The sequence below is a fragment of the Schistocerca nitens genome, chromosome 6 (assembly GCF_023898315.1).
Source record: "Schistocerca nitens isolate TAMUIC-IGC-003100 chromosome 6, iqSchNite1.1, whole genome shotgun sequence".
Taxonomy (NCBI): Eukaryota; Metazoa; Arthropoda; class Insecta; order Orthoptera; family Acrididae; genus Schistocerca; species Schistocerca nitens.
In genome coordinates, this window is record NC_064619.1 from 152879100 (window position 1) to 152894780 (window position 15681).

At 41.3% G+C, this 15681-nt stretch overlaps 1 protein-coding gene across 3 annotated transcripts in view; it reads left to right on the forward strand.

Moving 5' to 3' along the window:
- Nucleotides 1-9240: 9240 nt before the first annotated feature.
- Nucleotides 9241-15681, forward strand: part of LOC126262663 (probable cytochrome P450 6a14) — a 103463-nt gene continuing 97022 nt past the window's right edge. The window contains exon 1 of one of the 3 annotated variants that reach the window (XM_049959434.1): nt 9241-9351. The gene's annotated coding sequence lies outside the window, so the exon portion shown is untranslated. The remainder of the gene's footprint in view (nt 9352-15681) is intronic. The other 2 variants (XM_049959436.1, XM_049959433.1) reach the window with 2 other exon arrangements.

Consider the following 15681-nt stretch of genomic DNA (forward strand, 5'->3'; position numbering starts at 1 on the left):
AAGGTGGCAGGGGTAAAATACAGGGAGCGAAAGGCTATTTACAATTTGTACAGAAACCAGATGGCAGTTATAAGAGTCGAGGGACATGAAAGGGAAGCAGTGGTTGGGAAAGGAGTGAGACAGGGTTGTAGCCTCTCCCTGATGTTATTCAATCTGGATATTGAGCAAGCAGTAAAGGAAACAAAAGAAAAATTCGGAGTAGGTATTAAAATTCATGGAGAAGAAATAAAAACTTTGAGGTTCGCCGATGACATTGTAATTCTGTCAGAGACAGCAAAGGACTTGGAAGAGCAGTTGAACGGAATGGACAGTGTCTTGAAAGGAGGAAATAAGATGAACATCAACAAAAGCAAAACGAGGATAATGGAATGTAGTCAAATTAAATCGGGTGATGTTGAGGGGATTAGATTAGGAAATGAGACACTTAAAGTAGTAAAGGAGTTTTGCTATTTAGGGAGTAAAATAACTGATGATGGTCGAAGTAGAGAGGATATAAAATGTAGACTGGCAATGGCAATGAAATCGTTTCTGAAGAAGAGAAATTTGTTAACATCGAGTATAGATTTAAGTGTCAGGAAGTCGTTTCTGAAAGTATTTGTATGGAGTGTAACCATGTATGGAAGTGAAACATGGACGATAACCAGTCTGGACAAGAAGAGAATAGAAGCTTTCGAAATGTGGTGCTACAGAAGAATGCTGAAGATAAGGTGGGTAGATTACGTAACTAATGAGGAGGTATTGAATAGGATTGGGGAGAAGAGAAGTTTGTGGCACAACTTGACTAGAAGAAGGGATCGGTTGGTAGGACATGTTTTGAGGCATCAAGGGATCACAAATTTAGCATTGGAGGGCAGCGTGGAGGGTAAAAATCATAGAGGGAGACCAAGAGATCAATACACTAAGCAGATTCAGAAGGATGTAGGTTGCAGTAGGTACTGGGAGATGAAGAAGCTTGCACAGGATAGAGTAGCATGGAGAGCTGCATCAAACCAGTCTCAGGACTGAAGACCACAACAACAACAACAACTGCGGGAACTGGACTTCGTACCAAGAGATCTACTGGTCCCTCATCTGAAGATTTCGTCGCGACTCTCAGAAGATTCTTGGGCGTGGCTGACAGCGCCAAGTGGGTGTTCTCTGACTGGAAGCGACAACATGACAGAGCCTTTTAGATTGAGAAACTGCCTCGCTTCAGGGACCGTTTTCCACAAGGAAAAAAGTTAGATGACAAACTCCATAGTAAGACCGTGTACTACCTCATGGACATATCTCTGTCTGACGTGGCGGATTCGGCTTGGGACAAGGGGTTGAAGTTTGCGCCGACACCACCTCCTCCGGATATCTTTCAACTGGCGAGGGACACTGTCAAAGATGTCAGACGGGAGACTTGCCGTGCTGTGACACGTGTGCCAGCGCCCAACAATAAAATCTCAGCTGCAGAGAAGCCAGTGTTTCGATCCCTGGACGACTGTGCATATCGCCTTCTAAACAAAGACCTCACTACCAACAGACAACGAGAACTTTCGAACTTCTCAAGAAGATCACAGTCTCTGAGGTTGTGGCCAAGAGACTCCGTACACAGGCACCTGTTCCTTCAAGACTATACGGACTGCCTAAGATTCACAAGGATACTGTGCCTCTTCGATCAAGACTTAGCAATGTTGGTGCCCCAACATACAAACCTGGCTAAACATCTAGTAGCGCAATTGTGCCCTTTAGTGGAAAAATGTCAGCACGACATTCGCAACTCAGAAGATTTTGTCCGTCGACTTTAGAACTTGCGACTTGCACCATCAGGTATTTTCGTTAGTTTCGATGTGGTTTCACTTTTCACTAGAGTGCCATTGCAGGAATCACTGTTGCTCATTGGCGAGAAGCTGGAAGGGGAATTTGTTGATTTGTTTAAGCATGTGCTCACCCCGATTTACTTTTTATTCAATGACCAATACTTTGAACAGACTGACGGTGTCCCAATGGGTAGTCAGTCCCATGTCATCCATTGTGGCCAGTCTTCTTGTGGAAGATTTCGAGGAGCGAGCACTCCAGTCAGCTCAGTTAAAATCTACGTGCTTTTGGCGATATGCGGATGACACCTTTGTCATCTGGCCCCACGGCACTGTGTCGATTGATTCATTTTTGCAACACCTAAACTCTCTTCATTCAAATATCAAGTTCCCGATGGAGATGGAGAAAAATAGCGAGCTCCAGTTCCTGGACGTGTTGGTGCAGAGAAAAGAGGATGGTATCTTGGGTCACACTGTGTAGCGTAAAGCTACGCACAAGGACTTGTATTTACGCGCCACCAGCTGTCACCATCTTGCACAAAGAAGTGGCGTGCTTAGAACGTTGGTCCACAGAGCACGAGCCCTATCGGAAGCTTGCCTGATGAGCTGCGCCACCTCAGTACCATATTTTTAGAGAATGGATATCCTGAATGGGAGATTCGCCGTGTCTTACATCCGGCGCATGCTAAAGAAAGCGAGGAACTGGATCAAAATGATGAACAGAGAGGAATGGTCGTTTTGCCATATGTCGGCGGTGTTTCTTCGAAAATAGGGAGATTATTGGAAAAACAAAAAATTAAATGCGTCTTCCGCCTGCCTGCTCTTTTAGGCTGATGTCTATAATATTCCCTGTAGCTACGGGATGTCATACAAGGGACAAACTTCTCGCACCGTGGAGGATAAATGTGTCGAATATCGACGACACACACATCTGAACCAGCCAGACAAATCTGCAGTGGCCGGCTGTTGCCTCAGTACAGGACATTATACAGAATAAAAAAAAAAAAAAACCACCGAAATTCTGTCGTCGACATCTTCGTACAGGGACAGCATTGTTAAAGAAGCAGTGGAAATTCGCAACGCAACTAATTTGCGTTAACAGGGACACGGGATACTAACTCAGCATGGTATGGGATCCAGCGCTGGCCATGTTAAAATCACACCGAACACAAAAAAGAACTGTTGTATGTACGAGGATGACGCTGCGGTGGCGACATAGATATGTGGTTGGCAATGGCGAGGACGGGCACGCAGCAGTACGGATTCGTTTTCCAGCAGGTGGCTCACAACACGTGGCGCTAGGGTGGCCGACGGCAGCGCACAGTGCGACTGGCAGACAGCCTCCGCGTATGCGCTCATCGTCCGACAGATGGCGTACCTGTCCAACTCGCTACCGATCTGCATATCTGCGATGTTGGTCGCCGAAATTTGACACGCTCATGCCTGCGCAGTTTCGTCTGTGACTGTCATAAATAGGAGACTTCCCGTCACACCTTACATGTAACATTTTATTCTTGTCTTAGTTGTCATATCACTCGGCTGAAGAGAGGCGGACTGTGCCGCTGACAGCCCTCCCCTGCCCATGTGGGGCAGGGGAATGAAATCACTATAAAGAAAAAAAAATCACAGCCTGAGCAGTGTGTTCGATGCACCTGAAGATGTCAGTCACTTGCGCTGATGAAATATTGTGGAGTTTTCACAACACCCAATGTCTCGACGGGCACCATATTTACACCGTTCTGATAGTTTGAAACTAGTTAGATTTCGCCAAAAGCCGATTTCTTCTATATATCTTTTCATCCAAACTAGGACCAATAAAATGTAGAAGGTGTTTTCCTGACACTGAGATAACTCTGGGACTGCAGCAGTTGCCTCTGATTTTGTTTATGCAGATGGGACAGCAAAAGAATGAGACTTTGTATAAGGTTCTACATGAAGTTATTAAGGTTGGATTTGTGTATGAACAGTGTCCTCTTTCAGCTAAGTTTGAACTGATGATTGGTATGTGGGATGCTCGTATGCATGGAGGTGCTACATGATGCAGGCAAGCAGACATCTGATAAACATTTGATAATGCACAGTGCCGGTGTACTCACCTCTGATGATCTGATAGAGATTTGAAATGGAGTGATGAGTCCAAAGACACTTTTCGTCTTCTGTACATCCAGCAGTTGATGATAAACACTTCCACTCAAAAAAATACATGATATTGGTGCAAGTTGCGGATTCAGACTGACCTCTTGCCTCAAATGGCAGGCATCAATAATACCGCTACAAAGACTATGGTCGCCATGCGTCTAGCACTCTAAGTTGTGTGCAAACGCATCGAATACAGCTCGCAAGCCGTTACAGTGACATTTACTAGTTGTCAGTGATGAACACTTAGGTGATTGTTAGGAACCAGTGGAGTCGTTGATCTGTCGTCGCATGACATCCCCGGACACCTGCATCAGCCTCTCGTCACCGCAGAATGTAGCTGCCTGCTGTAAAAATTTTTTCTCAACAGCTAGACTTTCACATGAAAATGTAAATAATGCAAACCAAAAATGTAATGACTTTATCAATAAATTTATATATCCAAGAGAAGAAAAATTTTGGACTCTTCATGTATAGAAACATTATTTATGTACATAGTTGAATGTGCTCAAAATCTGTAAATTTAGATGAAACTTTAGACGTAAATGTATCTCACAAATATGTTATGGTGTATCTACTCCTAAAAAAATGCAATAACTGCGTATGCGAGCTGTACCCAAATGAGGAAGAAGAGGAAGCTTAACGCACTAAAGGCGCCGCGAATACCAGATAACCATTAAGTTCTCATGCACTCTGTGAAGTCAAATTAATTTTGTTACCATCAGCGTATTTTCATATGCGTGCTTATCCAGATCATCTTTCGATGATTTACCTTGCTTATAAAGATTTTTTAGGGAAACAGCTATGAAATATTCTTCTTATTTGTTATCTTACACTGTATGATTGTTTACTAAAAGCTAATCTGAATATGTTATGTTGAAACGCAACTTCCTGCCACTGCAGATGAATGCTTGTAGTATATACTGTTAACGTGATGATTCCAAACAATCAAAGGGGTGATAAAATATTTCTTATTTCTTTATGTCTCTGGTTTCCCCTCATCTAGCTTATAATGTGGTGATTTGTAAAAAGAGAAAATAATTTCATTTATAAAAAACCATACAATGAAAGACAATATTCACCAAAGATCAAAAGAACATATTTGACACATAGGTACTTCCAAAAACTGAATAGGTGGTAAATGTGAAGCTTCTGAAAAATGTGAAAGAGTTCTGTTGATTTGTCATATTCTTGTTAACTTATCTCTTGGTCGTGGAAGTTCAAGTTGAGCAAATGTACGTTAGGTAACCTCTTGACTGTTCGCTGGATAAATATTACTTATGTCTTTATATTTTGTTGAGTCCATCATTAATCTGAACCACTACCTGTCTCCTTATCGTTTATTCAATTTACTTTGTGATTTATATATGTTTCAGAGGAAAACAGCCCAGGTTGGTGGCGGATTATTTGGAGAAGAACGACTGAACACTGTTGGTGTCCTTTCATTAGTTGCTTTTCGATTAAGAGCTAGAACCCTCCGAGATACCTTATCCAATCATTTTCCTGCTGTACGTGACACTTTATAGTGAGAGTTACATGGGTCTGAGCGGTTACCATTTTCGAACAATGACGCTGCCAGCCTGCTCATTGGCTTGATACAATGCACACTATTGAGAAAAAAATCGAAGATAGACGTTCCAGTTAGATCACGTGGCTGTTTATAAATGCAATTTTAAAGAAATCATGAGTGTAAAAGTAGCAAGAAACAGGGAATTTGATTCTGATCATTACCTGACTAAGATTAAACTGAAACTTCTCCCCAATAAAAACCAAAAGAAACAGCAAAAATTAATTAAATATAATACAGACAGGCTCAACATCACCAAAGAGGCAGTAAAATTTTTTCAGGAAGAAATTAAAGGAACTAAATCAAGGAAATGGGAAGAAATATCGAAAGAAATCAACAGTGCAGCAAAAGATGTATTTGGAATAAAAAAATGAAGAAGAAAGTCTGGTGGAATGAAATCTGTGAAGTAGCAGTTACAGAAAGAACAAAGCAGTGGAAGAAACAGAAATGTTCTGGGAAGCCTGAACACCTTAATGCATTTAGAATGCAAAGGTAAGATACAGCAAGAATAATAAAGAGTGCTAAAAGATCTTTTGAGAAATCACAACTCCTTGACATACAAAACAACTTTGTAAAAATTAGCTCTTGGAATTTCTATTAGATGTTTAAAAGTCATCTAAAGAGCTACCAAGCTCCAAGTATTTGCTTCACAGATGAAAATGGTAAAGTAGGCCTAAGCAACAGCCAGAATTGTGAAATACTAAGAAAGTACTTAGAAAAATTATTGAAATGTGGAGATCCAAAATGTAAGCTAGAATTTCCAGATCTCCATGAAAATACAGAAGCAGATCCACCACCTACAGCTGAAAAAGTTAAAAAAGCAATAAGTACCCTGAAAAGCAACAAAGCCAATGGAGAAGACTCAATTACAGCTGAACTTATTAAATGGTCTCAAGCAAAAATTATAACTAACCTTTATCTCATGTTTCAAGAAATATGGGAAACTGAAAACATACCAGAAGACTGGAAAGTGGCTCTCATCCATCCCTTACACAAGAAAGGTGATAAGCAAAATGTAAATAACTACAGAGGTATATCTTTGTTGCCAGTGGGTTATAAAATATTTTCAACAGTACTACTAAACAAGGTAGAAGCAACACTTGATAGCTAATTGGGAGAGTATCAGAATGGATTTAGAAAGGACACCTCTTGCTCAGAACAGATTTTCAATCTAAAGTCCATATTTCGTCACAGACTTACAAACTCCACAGATATAGTTGTAACATTTATAGATTTGAAATAGGCATTTGACTCAGTTGATAGGGAAACACTAGATAGAGTGATCAGAGAATTTAGCATCAAATCTAAATTAGCAAACCTTATTCGTGAAATGCTCACAGATATCAAATGAAAAGTAAAGTTTCAGGGTGAAATATCGAGGGCATTCAACATAAAACAGGGATAAGGCAAGGTGATGGCCTGTCTCCACTCCTCTTTAACTGCATACTAGAGAAAATAGTAACAGAATGGAAACAAAAACTAAAAGGAGAGAATCTATCACTAATCAGACTGGGAACTAAAAACAAAGGAACTGAAATTCACTGTTTAGCATTTGCAGATGATTTTGGCATTCTTTCTGAAAACTTAACAAATGCTGGAATACAAATCAATCTCTTAGAAGAAATAGCCAAAAAAGCAGGTTTAAGAGAATATCTGTAGGAAAAAACAAAATTTATGACAAATATAAAAAATTCTCCAGAATCCCTAGCAACAGAGATTGGTCAGATAAAGAGGGTAAATAAATTTAAATATTTGGGAGAAATTATCCAAGAAAATGGCTTAAAAATTCGCTATAGAAGAAAGAGTACATAAAATGGAGAGAGCTTATGGAATAACTAGGAATGTCTACAACAAAAGGTGTCTGTCTAAAAATTTGAAGATACAGCACTAAAACACAGAAGTAAAAGCAGAATGTATTTTTGCAAGTGAATGTTCAGTACTGAACTACAAATTACACAAACTTGAAGTCCTAGAAAGAAAAATCATTCGAAAAATACTTGGACCACCAAAAAATACAGAGGTATGGAAATTAAGAAGCAATGAAGAAGTTTATCGCAACACAGAAAACATAAATGAAACACTACAGAAGAGGTGACTGCTAGTTTTTGGACACTTATACAGAATGAACAGCAACAGATTAACCAAACAGATTTTTAAATGTCTTTGGGGTAAGAAATCAACAACAGTCTGGATTCAAGAAGGTAGGAAAGATTTGGAAAGAAACAACATAAGCGAAAAAGATGCAAGACAAAGAGAGAGTTTCAAGAGAAAAGTGTTAAAAATGGAAGGATTCCAAGGCAAGAGGGAGGAGAAGACAGGGTCAAAACGATCTGAGGAAAGAAAAAGGATACATAGTGAAAAGATGAAAGAATACTGGAGGTAAAAGAAAGAACAACAGAGAAGGAAGCACTGAAATTGGTGCGTGGTCCTTAGATGACCCAAACAAAGAAAGAAAGAAGAGTAAGGTAACCTGTTAATTAAAACCATCGAAACTTCTATAGCTTCACTGCATCATGCTAATTACGTAAAAACTGTCCATTGTCAATGTTGCTAACTACCATGTCACAGCTGTTATAGTGTACTGAGCTCCATAAGTTGCATATTGCTAAATTAATGTTGCATGGTTCAAAATGGCTCTGAGCACTATGGGACTTAACATCTATGGTCATCAGTCCCCTAGAACTTAGAACTACTTAAACCTAACCAACCTAAGGACATCACACAACACCAGTCATCACGAGGCAGAGAAAATCCCTGACCCCGTCGGGAATCGAACCCGGGAACCCAGGCGTTAATGTTGCATCTCTGAGAAATCTATACAGTAGTCTTCTCATTACAAGGCGGGAGGTAATGCCACAAAATGATATTTTAAGACGATTAAGATATGAAGATACTGTTAGTATGAAGTATAGGTGCAAACTAACTAGCTAAAAATATTATTTAAAACTTTCATTTTAAGGCTGACTACTTAAGTATTGTATTTGAATGGAATATAGGAAAAATCTGCTTGGTTGATACATTTCTTTTCTTATTATTAATAAACCTGATAAAGATATTTGCTTATGGTTGCAGTACAGTTTTAGTAAATGCGAAATACTGATTTTTGCGTTAATCTCGAATTTTTTTGTAGGTGTTAATAGATCGTGTTGAACATGTTAAATGATTTCAGTTCTTCTGTTTTTTTCCCCATCCTATCAACTTATTAAACCATAGACTGCATAGTAAAATTTTATAGAATTAAGGAACAAAACTTAAAGACTGCATTACAGGCTTTAGATTCTGAAACTGCTGTACAATGTAATTTTTTGCAGGTCGTTTTCATAAAAAGTCTCCAAGTAGGGCCAACACCACATGTTCAATAGTAGGCTGTATGAATCCTAAATATGGGCTTGGGTTGTACTGAGGTGGACGTATGTGTGGCATCAGGATCCATTCCCCAGGGATACTTGCAAACCACTGTGTCACCCTATGTCAAACACCTTGGGGACGTCAAGGAACAGCGCTTCCAAAAGATCGTGACACACTTATAGTGTAAAAGTCCTCTTCAGTCTGTCCGAGTAGTTGCTAAACGCCAAAGTGCCCGAGGCGTGACTCAAACTACTTACTCTTGTAGTATAGCCGTATCACATCAGCGCACACTCCGCTGCAGAGTGAAAATCTCACTCTGGAGCCGTATCAAAGTTTGCTACCTCCGGCGAGGACACAGATGAGTCAGCTGAAGTTTCTCGTCCTGCCGCCATGCAGCGCTGCCATCGGTCCGAGTTAATCGTCCTCCGACCTCGTAACACTAGGCCAGAGAAAGCGGTGAAGGACGTGTGTATCCAGATTTGGCGTTCGCCTGGTGTTGTTCCGCGCGAGGTACAGGTAATTACGAGTACTATCTACTCAGCTTCAATACTGCTATTCTGATAGCTTATTTTCGACTGATCATCCTATTCTACTAATGATTAACGCAAGCACGGTTTATAAACTTCCCAATGGAAAAAGTTGTTTACTATGAAATTTATGGCGACAAACACTTTCGCCTGTTATTAATTGCTTTCAGTGGGCAGTAACTAGCGAGACGTTGGAGACGACAGCTCTTAAAAGATACAGTGATTAATAATCCGCACTTTTGGTTTATCGATATGCTTGACTTCACGATGACTTGGCTAATTTTAAGACGGCGTGGTAATACAGCGATAATTGAGAAAGGACTTTTTGCTATTGCAGTTTTCACAGCGAATTACACAGTAAAGCTTGTACACGCGTTACTGAACTTAAATTCAAGTTACTTTGTGAAAATTATACTCAAAGTTGTCAGTGGAAATATTTTCCTTGATGCTGTCTGCGTTATTATAATAATGAATGAAGCGCACGTATCGGATACACCCACCAGATCGAGGTTACAAACAATGTCCTTAACGTATGGTTCTATTATGGCGTCCCTACTCCACTTGAGAGTTCTGAATATCCTTAAATACTTGCATCGTTAGGTACTTCATCAAACATCCTCCGCAGATGACACTTGAACTTACAGAAAGAATTCCTTTCATTGACAGAGAACAATACAGTATCAAACAATATTGTCCCAGTTTTACAAGAATCTTGTCATGATTAATCTAACACTACATACTGCACTCGTGCAAGGGCGCCCATATGATAATTTGTAAGGCGTGGGGGGGGCTAGACCTGGGAGTAAGGAGTATTTTTAATATTTTTGAAGACGAATGGCGACTTGTAAGTAGCCATAAAAAAGTCCAGTTTCCGACCCTATTAAAAATCTGCATAATATCGGCTTTTAAATCATCTTCTTGAAAGAAAAACGCCTGACTGGACTATAATTTTTCCTTTCCCTGAGAGCGAGGGTGGGGTGGGGATTGGGGGAGGGGCGCGGTCCCTCCCTTACCGCCCCGCGTGGGCGTCCTTTCACTCGTGTTCTAAAGTGTGATGTAGTTCCATAAAGTACACATTGATTTGCAGTCTCTGAATGCAGACGTAGAAGCAGTGTAGTGAAATGTGCCTCTTTTATTAGATTATTTAATTTCGAAATGTGGGGAAGAAAAGTCAGAGTTAAGCGTGTTGTCGACGTTGAGGTCTTTAACGACGGTGAGAAGGTGAACTGGAGAAAACTAGACCTTAGAAGTGACTGTCCCGACATTAACCTGTACTAGTTTAGGAAAATCTAGTGAAAAACTAAATCAGTATCGGCAGAAGATGATTTGAGACGAGCACGTTCCTCATAGGAGTCCATTTTCTTAGCCACACTGCTAAACCGTTCGATTCTAATTTCAAACATGTTTGAAAAATGTGACACAATGCTTTAGCTAGAAACTCAAAATACAAATTTCCTCTGGTCGCAATTTATCGTTATAAGAAACGTACAGGTGGGAGATACATGGCGAAAATAATTTACAGCGCGTCATATTACAAGCAAACATTCATAGATGAGATAAACCTGAAACACTGTAAATGAGGTGGCACAGTACTCACAACACTAGATTCAGGTTGTTTCTCTTAATTAGCTAATGAGGATGTCGGAGAACACTCCTTCGAAAACGACATTGGCAATCCCCATCCCCTCTCCACTTTCCACCAATCTTGGTTCAATTCGTATATCTGCTCCGTCTCCACCGAATTCACCCTTTTTTTAAAAATCTAGATCTTGGACTACACATGTCACGATATGACTTTTTAATCTATAGTTGTGATGGCAAAGAATACTTTTTTATGGAGCATGTCGCTTGGTTTTACTTCATAATCTCTATAAGTTAAAAGAAAAGCAAGTTGCGATTCCTTACACTTGTTGCTGCTGCAAAACAGGACCTTCTTTAGCGCAAAACCTTACAATCGGACAAACGCAGATTAAGTGACTTAAAAGAAACTTAAGAATTCACTTTTAACGTGGACTCTGTCTCCTTCTGTGCAATTATTCCCTAAGAGTGGTACTTCTGTAGTGATGTAGAGGAAGAAAACGAACACGCGCTGTATTTTTCTGCTACAAATATCAATGATTTTCTGTAAACAGTAGTTGTAAGATTAGAAAACGTGTCTGTCCTGAATGCCCTCACTAGCACGAGACACAGTGATATTCTTCTTTCAGAATCACCGCAAATGCAGTTTTCACTGACTAGTACTCGTGCGACATTTCGGCAGCTTACTCGTTCAGACAAATAATGTTGTTATTTCTAAAAGAGAAGAAAAATGAAAGGCAAAAGAGAACAAAACCTAAAATAATAGTACATACTAGTTTTTTTAAGTACATGTACTTTAATATACACGAATTACTTCCTAAGTGCATCTAGAACAATGTGCGACCTGCGCTGATAGCGCCCCCTCCCCCATTGAATCCGCCTCGCGAATTAATAACGAGGTCTGGTGAACCGGGCAGCCTGAATGTTGTTCTTAGGCGGTTTCCCACATACCACTAGGTGAATATCTGGCTGGTACGCACGTCCATTCTCAGGCAACCATACGGTGAGTCTCTTCTAAGAACCGTAAGCGCATTTTCTCTGGCGTTTCGGCAGATATTTGGAATTTTATTTTTGCAACTTGTAGCTGGAATCAGCCAAACAGATACTGCCCACCACGTCTTTCATGGGACGACCAACGTCGATAGAAAGCGTCGGCTAGTTTCCTGTTATAAACAAACCGATCTTTAGCGGCCCCATGTTGGTCTAATGCGTTATTCGTTGTACCGATGTGTATTAGCAGGTACAGTAAATAACGAAGGGTAGGGAGTATTCTGGCAGTGACAGCACCAACCCGGTCCCTGCTGACTACTACCGCCATGGAGAAGGGCTGCTCCGTCTCTTCTGGAGTACTGATTATTCTTCCTGTCTTACTGTTCCTGTTAATAAATGTCGGTAAAACGAATAACTCACTAGTCTAATATGGGAGCACTCTATCAAACTGGCACGGAAAATTCCGATTTAAAAACAGTTTTGTTTGTAATGGGAAACAAGCTGACGCTTTCCGTCGACGCTGCGCGTCGCATGAAGTCGAGAGGAACAGCATTTATTTGAGTTGACACCAGCTACATGTTGCAAAATGTAAATTTCAAATATCTGCCGAAATACAAGAGAAAATGCGCTTAACGGTTTTTAGAAGAGACACCCGGTTTATTATAGGCGCAGACGGATGGGGTACACAGATTCCATCCCATGGGGACGGGGGGGAGGAGTAGTGGTGTCAGGAATGGCGACCGGCAACCAACTGTCACTAACATTGACAAAATCTAACAAACAATAACGAACCAGTAGAAAAAAAACAGGAAAAGGCAAGGGACAACAACAAGAAGAAGAAGATCTAGAACACTGTGCATTGTATTTTGTTAGATAATAGTTTACTTTTGATCTGCACCACGTCTTATTTCTTGCAGCGATTCATATGATTAGATATTCTGGATATTTATCGTGACAGAATCGTTGCGTCTTATATGCATCTATATCATAAATCGTTTATTTATTTTCAACAACTTGAAAATCTGAGCACTTTACTTCTTTATAATCGAATATCTATCCCGACTGTTTGTAGCAACGCTGCGTAGTTATCTATTACACGCGTGATATTACTTCGCACTTTTGTAAACGATGCTGTGAGCGGAGGTATCGACAGTAGTCGGCTGGTATTCATTGTAGCATTGTGCAGTAGAATTGTTCATTTGTTGCTACAAATTTCAGTAACGACTACACAGGGTGTTATTGTATTCAAGTCTTGGTCTCCATCTACAATTTCCACAACCCACACTCCCTAGTACTACCAAACTGACAATTCAGTGATGCCTCAGGATATGTCCTACCAACCGATCTCTCCTTTTAGTCAAGTTTTCCGATAATTTCCTTTTTCCACCAATTCCACTCAATGATTTCTCATTTACCTATCTAATCTTCAGCATTCGTCTATAGCACCATGTTTCGAAACCTTCTGCTTGCATCTTGTTTGAGATGCTCGTCTTGCACGTGTCGCTTCTGCACCAGGCTACACTTTTTCTATTTCTTATGTCTTTGTCGTTCATCTGAACAGTCTCGACATGGTTATTTACAGATTTTGCACATTAATTTAAGGGATGGCCGCATGCACAGTCTGTCCCAGCCCCCCCCCCCCCCCCCCCCCCGCTCTTCACTTTCTTAAACCCATTTTCTGCGATAAGCCTTTTATTGCCTCACACGCTCCTGCATTTCTCTGGAAGCCAAGCTGATGTACCCAGAGGTCGGCTTCTACCAGTAATTCCACTCGTCTGTAAATAGACCGCCAAGATTTTGCATCCATGACTTATTAAACTGATGTTTCAGTAATATCCACATTTGCCATTTTCCCTGACCTCTGAGGGTATTTCATCTGTTTCACAAATCTTGCATCCCACAAGGAATTACATTATTATGGTTGGCTCTGCCAGGGATGCCAATAATTCTGGAGACTTGTTTCCAATTAGATCTTTCACTGATCTGTCGAATTCTTCTCACTGTATCGTATTTCACTTCCACCCACTTCCTCTTCTGTTTCTATAATACATTCTAAGGAACAAAAATGGCGCAACGCAAAAGAATTATTCTAATGGGGGTGGAAACCGTAGACATGACGTGCGTGTACAGACAAAAAAAGAGATTATAATTTCAGAAAAATATGGTGATTTATTTAAAAAAAAAGAGCTTCACAAATTGAGCAAGTCATTAAGGCATTGGTGCAGCTCTGACCCTTGTGCAAGCAGTTATTCGGCTTGACTTCGATTGATAAAGTTGTTGGATGTTCTCCTGAGGGATATCGACCCAAAGTCTGTCCAATTGGCGGGTTAGATAGTAAAAATCCCGAGATGGTTGGAATGTCCTGCCCATAATGCTCCAAGAGTTCTCAGCTGGGGAAAGATCCGGCGACCTTGCTGGCCAAGGTAGGGTTTGGTAAGCACATAGACAAACAGCAGAAACTCTTGCCGTGTGTGGCAAGCCCACAATGGCTTGCCATGAATGCCAACAAAACGGGGCGTAGATTATTGTCGACGTACCGCTGTGCTGCAAAGGTGCTACGGATGCCAACCAAAGGGGTCCTGCTATGAATAGAAATGGCACCCCAGACCATCACTTCTGGTTGTTGGGCCATATGGCGAGCGATAGTCAGGTTGGTATCCCACCACTGTTCAGGACGTCTCCAGACACATCTTCGCTGGTCATCAGGGCTCAAATCGAAGCGCGAAGCTTATTGACTGGAGTAGAATCGTCTTCATTGATGAGTCGCTGTTCGAATTGAGCCCCGACGACCAGCAAATATGTGTCTGGAGACGCCTCGGACTGTGGTGGGGTACCAAACTGACTGTCGCCCGTCATATGGCACGGCAGTCAGGAGGTGGGGGGGGGGGGGGTTCCATTGCATTTCATAACAGGCCCTCTTTGGTTGTCATTCTCGGAACCTCTAAGGGACAGTGCTAAGTCGACGATATTCTACGGGCCGGCCGGTATGGCCGTGCGGTTCTAGGCGCTTCAGTCTGGAACCGCGTGACCGCTGCGGTCGCAGGTTCGAATCCTGCCTCGGGCATGGATGTGTGTGATATCCTTAGGTTAGTTAGGTTTAAGTAGTTCTAAGTTATAGGGGACTGATGACCACAGATGTTAAGTCCCATAGTGCTCAGAGCCATTTGAACAATTTTTGATATTCTACGACCTGTTTTGTTGCCCTTAGTGGCAGGCCATCCTAGGATTACATTACAGCAAGATAACGCCCTTCCGCACCCGCCGAGAGTTTCTACTGATTATCTTCGTGGTTGCCAAACCCTACATTGGCCAGCAAGGTTCACGGCTGTCTCCCCAATTGAGATCGTTCGGAGCATTATGGGCAGGGCCCTCTAACAATCTCGGGATTTTGACGATCTAACGCGCCAGTTGGACAGAATTTGGCACGATATCTTACAGGAGAGCATCTCACAACTATGTCAATCAATGCCAAAGCCGGATAACTGCTCGCTTAAGGGACAGAGGTGGACCACCGCGTTATTGAGTTCCTCAGTTCGTGAAGCTCTTTTTCTTGAATAAATCATCCAATTTTTCAGAAATTGTACTCATTTTTTCGTCTCTACAGCGCTGCCTCTCACTTCCTTAGCTTGTGTCGCTCGCACCGCCTGTCTCGACCTGTTTCAAAGCTTTTACCCTGTTGTCTTCGTCATTGCCAAATACTAATGTACACTAGGTGGAGAGCTTAGTTTGGTATACCGGTACAAAAGAGATT